Raw genomic sequence first — 8,967 nt, forward strand, 5'->3', positions numbered from 1 at the left:
CATTTCCCTTTCTATCCAGCAGCCTCAGAGCCATGCTAAGTGGACAGGGCAATAAACTGGAGCTTGAGGACTTGTTCATGTAACATTGGCTCTTAGGGAAATCCTGTGGGTTACTGTGCAAACCATTCATGTAAGTTATCAGAGAGGGAAGAATGCTCTTCTCCTACCAATAAATGGGGACAGATAGTAGGAAAGACAGCATGGCTCCAGCTTCTAGGCTGAAATAATAACAATGGTTACTAAAGGCCTTCCATGTTCTTTTTTTGTTTCATCAGCAAAACTCCTAAGAGACAAAAGAGGAAAGCATCCCCATTGGTAGGAGAGGGATTGGGAACTGAGTACCAGTTATCTTTTTTCTTTCTTTTCCAACAAAATTCTCTTTTCTTAGTCTCAGCTTAGGGTTGAGGATATGGGGAGCATGGGGCAGTCACAAGGGTTTGTAGAAGTCTCTCAACACTGAACAATTAGAATTCTGAGTATTTCTCTGGATCCTGAACCTGGTTCTCTCATCTCTATATTTGTACATTTGTAAATATTTACCACCAAACAGAGTAGAGCTGCTGTAGGATTTTACTTTCTAACTGAAATTGAATTTTAGGTATTATTTACTTTAGAGGAAAAACAGAATAACAAGTAACAAGTAACATATTTTAGAGTAGCAGGAGAAGTGCTTAAAGCACATTCTCAAGAGCAACCTAATAATTACATCAGTTTCAGGATCTGATAATTAGAAAACCTATACCAATGTTCTAAAATTTGCCAAAGTTAAGTAGCATACAAAATACTCGTACCTGTTGTATGGTCTTTGAACTGTTCTTGACTATGGGAGAATTTTTATTTTACTTATTATGTTGGCTGCCTAGGTGCTGATTGTTTGTGGAATAGGTGATGGCAAGTGGAAGCATACCATACCTGCAATGTAAGCATTGTAAAAATTGTGAAAATCCCAATACTTGTGTTAATCCTTTCCAAGTACTGACCAATGCAGCAAAATATTTTCCAGGAACAGACTGTTCATGGATTTTGTTTTCATTAATTAACTGAAATACTAATAAAGTGTTTGCTTCAGAGGAAAAACTTACTTTGATTGCAAACTCTTTCATGACCAGGTCTGTCTCTTTGTTCTCTACATGTACTGTTCCAAGCATGCCTGGAATTCTTAGAATCATAGAATAATTTGTTTGGAAGACACACTCAAGATCATTGAGTCCAACCATAACCTAACTCTAGCACTAAACCATGTCCCTAAGAACCTCATCTCTTCATCATTTAAAAACCTCCAGGCATGGTGAATCCACCACCTCCTGGGGCAGCCTTTTCCAGTGTTTCACAACCCTTTGCATGCAGAAATTTTTCCTAACATCCATTCTGAACCTTCCCTGGTGCAACTTGAGGCCATTTCCTGTTGCCCTATCACCTTAGAAAAGAGACAGACACCCTCCTCATGACAACCTCCTTTCAGGTAGTTGTAGAGAGCGATAAGGTCTCCCTTCAGCCTCCTTTTCGCCAGTGTAAACAGCCCCAGCTCCCTCAGCTGCTCCTCATAAGGCTTGTTCTCCAGACCCTTCACCAGCTTCATTGCCCTTTTCTGAACTTGCTCCAGTACCTCAATGTCTTTCCTGTAATGAGGGGCCCAAAAGTGAACACAGTGTTCAAGGTATGGCCTCACCAGCGCTCGAGTACAGGGGGATGATCACTTTCCTAGTCCTGCTGGCCACACTATTCTTGATGCACACCAGGAATCTGTTGGCCTTTTTGACCACCTGGACACACTGCTGGCTCATGTTCAGCTGGCTGTTGATCAACAGCCCCACGTCCTTTTCTGGCAGGCAACTTTCTAGTCACTCTTCCTCAAGCTTGTAATGTTGCATGGAGTTGTTGTGACCCAAGTGCAGAACCTGGCACTTGGCCTTGTTGAACAGTTGGCCTCAGCCCATCGATCCAGCTGGTAGACCTAAGGGCCTTGCTAGCACCTCATCCCTCAAATGTTGGCATGCCACTCTTGGGTTTGTCACTACTGTACCCGGTTTTGTCCCCTTCCCCCTTGAAACCTAGTTTAAAGCTCCTCAATGAGCCCTGCTGACTCCTGCCCAAGGATCCTTTTGCCTCTTTGAGACAGGTGTGTCCCATTTGTTTTCTCCAGTCCAGGTGTCATGTAAAACAACCCATGACCAAAAAAAACTCGCTACCGGAGACACCAGTCCCGCAGCCTATTGATCTGCGGGATCTTCCTGTATCTTTCCTCATTGTACTGTGCAACTGGAAGGATAAAAAAAGAACATTACTTGTGCTCCTGATCGCTTTACCAGTTGTCCCAAGGCTCTGAAGTTCCTCTTGAGTGCCTTCAGATTTCCCTTTGCAGTCACATTGCTGCTTACCTGAAAAATTAGTAGTGGAAATTAATCTGAGGGCCTTACCGGGGCGGGAAGTTTTCTCTTTGTGTCTTTAACCCTGACCCCAAGGATGCAGCAGAATTCCCTAAGAAGTGGGTCTGGTCTGCATATTGAGCCTTCTGTTCCCTCTAGAAAGAAGTCTTCTATGACAACAACCCCTTTTTTCTTTATAGAAGCAGTTTTGATGAAGGGTGCAGACTGACTTGTCCTCTGCAGCACCTCCAGCTTAGTTGAACCTTATTCCTCAATATTGTTTTTTGTTTCCACTTGCAGAGCCTCATATCTGTTTTACAAGGGAACCTGGGAAGGTGGGGTAGTCACAGAAGAGATCCTATTCCTTCTGCGCCAGGCAGAAGCATGCTGCCATTTTCCCCTATCCCTTGAGTCACTGCATTGCACCATGCAGAGAGAGAGTAGGGAGTCATCTGTACCATGTGCCCTGTCTATCTGCTGGGCCTGCCCCAGGGAAGGTAGGGTGCAACTCCACTGGCCTATCTCTGTTTTGCACTCTCTGATACTCCTCAAATTATTTGCCTCCTCCCAGAGCTCTGTCACTAAGCAGAAGAGTTCCTCTACCTGGGCACACTGCCCACAGCTGTGTTCAATGCTGCCATCCAGTACTGGTGTAAGAGCCAGGCACACCCTGCAGCCTGACACCTGGGTGCCAGCATCTTCCCACTGGGCCTTGATCTGGACAGCTGCGTCACTTGTATTGGAGGGCAATCTTACAGAAGCCATGGCTTTCTGCCAGGCAAATACCACTACTCCCCAGTTGACCTGGCAGAACTTCCCTGCCCTTCCTGCATGAACTACTGTGCAAACTGCCTCATCCCACTCTGTTTCCCTGCTCTGATCACAGGGCTTCTGGTCACTGGCATTCCCTAGGCTGCTCTTTATAGGTAGGGTCACCACTGCCACAGCAACGCCCAGGTCTCATCAGTGACTCTCGCAAGAGTTGTCAGCTCCTGGTGCTACCCTGCTGGTCCCCTGCCTCGGGAAAACCCTGCCTGCACTGAGATCTGCTGCTTTGCTCCCACTTTGCTGTTGTTTTGTTGCAGATCAAATCAGGTCTGGAGCAGCTCCCCTCGGCAACTGTTTAGCTGAACTTCACAAGTAACAAACAATAATACCTCAAAATAATTGTATTTATTTATCCATTATTCAAAACCAAAACAAAGCAAAAATGGTCTTGTGCTTATCTATACATTTAAACAGTGTATCCTCTTCCTCCGCTCGTTAAATCAATTTAGTCCTAGCAGTGTGTCCTGACGGTCTTACTTTTAGATGCTAAGAAGATTAGCATTGTACCAGACCTTGTATAATATAGAAGTTATTTCAGTGTACTGAGACTAATTGGCTTCTTTGTTTATGACGTATAGAAAAAGTAAAAGCTATTGAAAAGTCTGCCTTTTGAGGAGTCTTCAACTTTTCTTGTATCTACCTTGTTAAGTGTATGGGGAGGACAGTTCCCTGGAATATGCAATTTTTTCTTGTTCTTACAGTGTATGACAAATTTATGAATATTCTGTCTAAAAGACTGGGTCACCCTTGGAGTTGCTGATTTGAATCAGTTCTTGCTTATTACTGGCTATAATGTTTTTACACAAAGAACATATGGGAAGTGCAAGAAGGGAGGTCTGACTTTGTACTGAGAATTTATTGTGTTTCTCAAGGAGAGAAGGAAACACTTTCAATATGTGCACAAGGTTCCTGCCCCTGTCTTCAGTATTGCAAGTTCCCTGGGCTGTGGTTGGTGAAGAGAAGCCATGCTGCTTACTAGGTGATCATGAAACACAGGTAGATGTTTAAATTGTTATAATCCATGACCAGAGAAATTATTTCATGCTTTATATCACACATAAAAAAAAGAGAAAAATGCTTCCAGTGTTCAGGGAAAGAGCCAAATCAAACAGCAGATCCTCCGCCACCGAATTCCTCAATCTCTCTGAGTCCTCGTACTGCACCATGTTGATCACCTCCATTCCTTCCCCTGTTGATGAGGCCACAAATGTTTCTTCCATTTGCTCTGACCCTGTAACTGAGGGTGGGTGGGGACAATGTAAGTTTTCTTCTTGTTCTCCTATTTCAGAATCGGATCCTTTTCACCTCTGCTTCCCTTCCTCTTTTCTCCCCCTGCTTTCTATATTTTCAACTCCATTTCACCCTTACTGTGTGTCCATTTTCTCCTTCATACCAACAAACTTTTCATTCATACTCCTTCTCACTCTCTGGTTCTCTTGTCCCTTTCTTGTTTCTGTTCTTCCTCATTCAGTTTATATTCCTCTATGCTTACCATTTCCATAGCATCCTCATAATTCACAGGTGTGGTTTCTTGATGTGTATGGATGTGAGCGTGCAAACCTGGCCTAAACTTCCTTCCTTTCACCCTGCCAAGTGCATGCAATTGCAGAAGGGTAGTAAGTGGTCATCCAGGAAGGCGAACTGAACAGATGCAGCAACTTTTCTTTTCCCTTCTTTTATCAAGACAATCTTTCCCATCCTCTTGTTAGAAGTGTGTCTTTCTTCCACTGACTTTCTCTTCCCTCATTTTCTCACTCATGCCTTTGGCCAATTTCCTCACTTCTCAGCACACTTCCTCCCTGATGATTGCCTGTTTTGCTTTCTCTCTTCCCACACTGGTCCTGCTTCTCAGACTTGTTCTTCCTGAATGACTGCAAGGCTGTTTCCTGGTTATTCTGTGTGGTTTGACAATGTCTCATATTTATTCTTCAATTTCATTGCTGAATGACAGACAGGAGAGAAGTCTCCAGTAGAGCAATGAAATAGAGGTTAGGAAGAGAAAAGAGAATCCCAGGAAATAGTACTTGAATGTCCAGCATGTTACAAGCTCCATTTTTTTTTTTTTTTAAGAGGGAGCTAATGTCAGATTGAGAGGTATTGATCACTTCAGAAAAGTTGCCAGACCTTAAAGTGAGCCATTGCCTTTTCCAGTCAGTGCACAGCCAGTCAGGCTTTTTTTCAGGAACCAGGGGCAGTGATTACTGACTTGCCGCAGGGCAATTTAAGTTGTTTCAGATATTGCTGACTCAACCAGTAGTCTGATTTTTAGAGGGAGTTGTGTGTTAGCAACACTTGCTTTTTCTTGCAGGTAGGATGTTCTAAGAATTTATTTTCTCCTTAGAAAGCTCTAACTCTTGCCTCTAAGATTCTTACAGGGCTTCTGGCTTCCTAGTTCCACAACACTCTGAGGAAGCTTGGCTTGGAACAAAATTCCTGCTTCCTTATGACTCTATTTTGAGAAACCACCAGTTTCTGGGCAAAGAACTTCAATATTAGGCTACATCACACTGAGTAATAGTAGGAGAGATGGCATAAGAAAGACCACAAACACAGTGGCAAATGTGACTGTCTCCCAAAATGAATATCAGAACATTGTATAAAACAAGACTAGTACAAAGCGTAATTAAATATTCATATAAGCATATTGCTTATATTAATAAGAGAGTTCTTGCCTGAAGAAGGCCTTTTGAAATCTTTTATTTTGGAAATCACTTTCTCCTCACTCAGATTGCTTTGTGTCTTCCTTTTCTCCTTTCCTGTACTTTTCAGTTTTAAGAGTCATTCCAGATTCATTCTTTTATCTTTTCAGGGCCATGACTGTAGTAAAGAGGCCTTAATGGCTCTTGTCAGCCTCAAGTGAAGCCTTCACCCCCATCCTTGGCCCATGGGTCCAGGAGCTTAATTTAAGCTCAGGCCTGGGTCTCCAGTCTCTATTTGTGGTCTGTTACAAGTATAACTATCTCCAGCTCCATGACAGCTGTGCCTAGCCATGTATCCCTGTTATTCTGGATCCTGACCTAAAATTGAATTCCTGGTTTGACCTTGAATATGGCTTATCACTATGGACTTGCCTGGCATTCATGGAACCATGGCTGACCCTGGTTTCTTTCATTGGATCTTATGCTGACCTTGCTTAATGACTTTTATTCCTGGCTTGACTTTGATCCTGCCTTGTGATTATGGACTTACCCAATGATCTGTATTCTTAACAGAATTACTACCTATACCTACCTATAACTACCTAACTACCATTCCCATCTGACTCTCGGTGCCCCTTGACATATTGCTTTTCATTCGTCTTCTGCTTTCGTCTTTGCAAAACCAAGCTTCTGTATCCATACCCCATCTCATTTTCTGCCTTTATGTGTTCTCCAAGCCTCTTCTCTCTCATCCTCTCACTCCAACCCATCCTCTCACCTGCTGATGGACTGCTTCCTTCTTGCTGTTCATTCTCAGCTGTGTAAATCATGGACTGGCTTTTCAGTGGTATGAAGGCATCACAGAAGACTGGGGAGTAATTGGCTGAGAACATAGCCACCAGATAGATGGTAAATCCCAGTGAAACTATCAGAGTTGGGTTATCCCCCATCCACTTTTCCTGTCTAGCACAGAGCACTTTTGCTCCTCACTCGCTTTCATCTAATGGAGTCAAGATTTTCCTAGCACCACAGTCTTACTTGGGACACATTGTGACATCACTGGGCTTGTCTGACATACAAAGGTGTCATATGTTGTGAGACACTGTGGATTTTGTGTCACAGGTAGCTAACCTAAAACATAAAAGAGTGTGAAAGCTTGTGGGAATCAATAAGAATATACCTCTGCTCAAAAATTAAAAAGAAATAGAATGAAAGGGATTACAAGCATAAAAATCTGACACTATCTAATGTGAAAAATCACACTTAATACTGAGCATTTCTGTAGCTCCCCCTTAAAATCATGCTCACAAGTAACTGACTGAAACTGGACAAAAATGTTTTATAAGACTAGTACAAGGGGAAGAGAAAGGAAAATGTAATTAGTTTCTCACTTCAGTGCTCAACCCTTTATTAGGATTTTGTGATGTTTGACTCACACAGTCTCTGTGAATAGAAACAAATTTTAATTAACCACAGTAGAATGACAAACGCGTTTTTTCAAAATGTCCTCTAGATGGTGATCTAACAGCAGCAATACAGAAACAGCTCACCTTACCAAGCTTCTGTTCTAAAGGGGAAAAAAAGAGAACCTCATGTCTTACTAACCCTTATTAACCCTTGATATTCACTTTACCGGATCAGATTGCCCACTTTAATTAAATCTCTAAATTTTAGGACTCTGATGATGACTTCCCACCATGTAGCCTATGAGACAACTTTCTAATTATTTTCGAACTCACATTTAATGTCAACTAACATTTGCTATAACAAATATCTTTGATACATCCTGAATTTACATAGTTTTATGTTACCATTGGCTTTCTCTTTTCTTCTCCACGCCCCCCCCCCAGCTTCCCGTTTTCTTTTCTACAATTAATAATGGTCTTTTTATTCAAGATCTTCACTTTTCTTTTTTTTCTTTTTTTAAGGAGATGCCCAAAAACCTGTCTGGAATTTATTCAGGTCAAGAATTTAGCTTGTCAGATCAAGATAATAATTATCCCAGGCCTATGAAAGTCACTACAGAAGTAAGCACTGGCAAGGATATGTACACTCTTATTTATAGACACTGAGTTTCTACACCAGCTGGTGGTCCTGGATCATTTTCATCTTGCTATACGAAACATTAAAGGATTTTTTCCAGATAGTCTTCAAAAGATTTTACACTTGGCCCAGAAAATGCTGATTAGAACCAGACTTCAGGAACTTAGAAGATCCATTTTTCAGAAATATTCATTAAGTTGAATGATTGAATATCACATAGTTGTATAAATTTCGCATGTACTGTCTCCTACTGAATATGGAGTGAGATCAATATACCAGATATCAGTAGCTATGTACTCTAACACAGGACAAGGACAGAAGCTTCAAAAGAACTGAAGACAGAGCACATTGGACAGAGTAAGAGGGAGTGGGATTGGAACGTGAAATTTTCAGTCCTACAGTGTGACTAGTCAAACAACTTCAAGTGGCATGTTCTACAGAGATCTCTGTATCTAAAGGAATCCATACCCAATTCAGTGTAAGATTGTATATAAAAGGTGTTTTACATTCCTCACAGGGAGTGTTGAGTACTTTCAAGTTCTCATGTGCACCTCTGAAATTATTTATTTAACCAAAGTAGGTAAGTAAATAAATGTCAGATATGGAAACTCATGCGACTATTGAGGTCATGGTGACATATTCATTCTGGTGTAAGTCCAGTCTCCTGCCTCAGTAAGGGATTCTGCCATGGGACACTTGGTCCTACATCTTTTCCTGTGCTGGTGCTAGTGCTGTTACAGCTCCATTGATGAGGCATATTAGGTAACGAAACCATTTTAAACACAGATTTTATTAGGTCACTCTTCTAATGAGTGAGTTTTGGATCCAATTGCAAAGAGCAAATTTATTTTAGTTATGTTGCTACCAGGGGATCTCTGAAACAGCACCTAAGCTCCTGGGCAGAGGTGACACAAGCAGAGATGCAGGTGCTGCAGAATTCAACCCTGGTAGAAGATCACTGGGCCTACTGTGTTCACCTGTATTTCAAGGCTTCAAGCAGACACAGCCTTTGGTTGTGCTCTGCTCTTTCTCGCAACGAAGCAGGAATCTCAGGCATAATGATAAGGTACCTTGGAGTTCCTCACAGTCCT

The 8,967-nt window shown here is 42.0% G+C and overlaps 1 protein-coding gene across 3 annotated transcripts in view; it reads left to right on the forward strand.

The window, feature by feature from the left end:
- The window catches only part of KEL (Kell metallo-endopeptidase (Kell blood group)), a 30,516-nt gene extending 21,840 nt beyond the window's left edge, over positions 1-8,676 (forward strand). The window contains exons 20-21 of one of the 3 annotated variants that reach the window (XR_011741400.1): positions 864-919; positions 7,762-8,676. The gene's annotated coding sequence lies outside the window, so the exon portion shown is untranslated. Of the gene's footprint in view, positions 1-863; positions 1,107-7,761 lie in introns of those variants that run through there. The other 2 variants (XR_011741401.1, XR_011741399.1) reach the window with 2 other exon arrangements.
- Positions 8,677-8,967: the final 291 nt, after the last annotated feature.

This window comes from Patagioenas fasciata, chromosome 1, assembly GCF_037038585.1.
Source record: "Patagioenas fasciata isolate bPatFas1 chromosome 1, bPatFas1.hap1, whole genome shotgun sequence".
NCBI lineage: Eukaryota > Metazoa > Chordata > Aves > Columbiformes > Columbidae > Patagioenas > Patagioenas fasciata.